Raw genomic sequence first — 850 nt, forward strand, 5'->3', positions numbered from 1 at the left:
GTTGGCTGAGTGGTTGGCTGAGTGGTTGGCTGGGTCGTTGGCTGAGTCGTTGGCTGGGTCGTTGGCTGAGTCGTTGGCTGAGTCGTTGGCTGAGTTGTGGTCTTCGAGCGGCTTCGAGCCAGCCCCAGGAATCAGCGAGGAGCCAGGCTCCGGTCCCTTTCCACCTCAGACGAAGCAAGCCAGCTGAAATGTGGAGAAAGTTCTTGTAACTCGCTCCAACTCCCTGGAATGACGAGGCACTGTCTTCTTGGACGAGAAGGTCCTCGAAGGAAAAGGCGTCACTTCCGGTGACCGCACGAACCTCAGGCTTTCGCATCATATCCACTGTGGTAATGAATGAGGACTCTGGGTACTCTCAGTGCCAACTAGACACTTTAGTTTGTCACAAATGTAAGATAAAAGTTACCTAAATGTTAACATTAATCTTAAATTTGAAGAACATCTCTTCTCAAAGTTAAAACTATTTATATCGTTCACATTTTGAAATAATGTTATTGTTTTATGCACTAACATTTCATACTTGCCATAATTCAATAATGCTGTTTATTGTTCACGAACGTGAAAATAAACGTTACCTAATTGTGATTTTAACTGGTTTTGTGTTTTTATTCAAGTGAGGGGGAATCACAACGTTGCCAAGGATTCACTATAATTTTCAATCAAGGTCGGTCCACATTTATTCCATAACTTTTGAACGGTTTGGGAAAAAAGCTGTTAAAAGGTGCGTTGTTGGCTCCGCCTACTTATTCCTCTACACCTCATACATGGAGTCAGAGATGAAGGTCTCGAGCATGATCTGAACACTAATGTGGACCAACACGTAGTCCAGTTCAACTCACCTGGGTCATCT

The sequence above is a fragment of the Nematolebias whitei genome, chromosome 8, assembly GCF_014905685.2.
Source record: "Nematolebias whitei isolate Nwh7 chromosome 8, NemWhi1, whole genome shotgun sequence".
Classification (NCBI taxonomy): domain Eukaryota; kingdom Metazoa; phylum Chordata; class Actinopteri; order Cyprinodontiformes; family Rivulidae; genus Nematolebias; species Nematolebias whitei.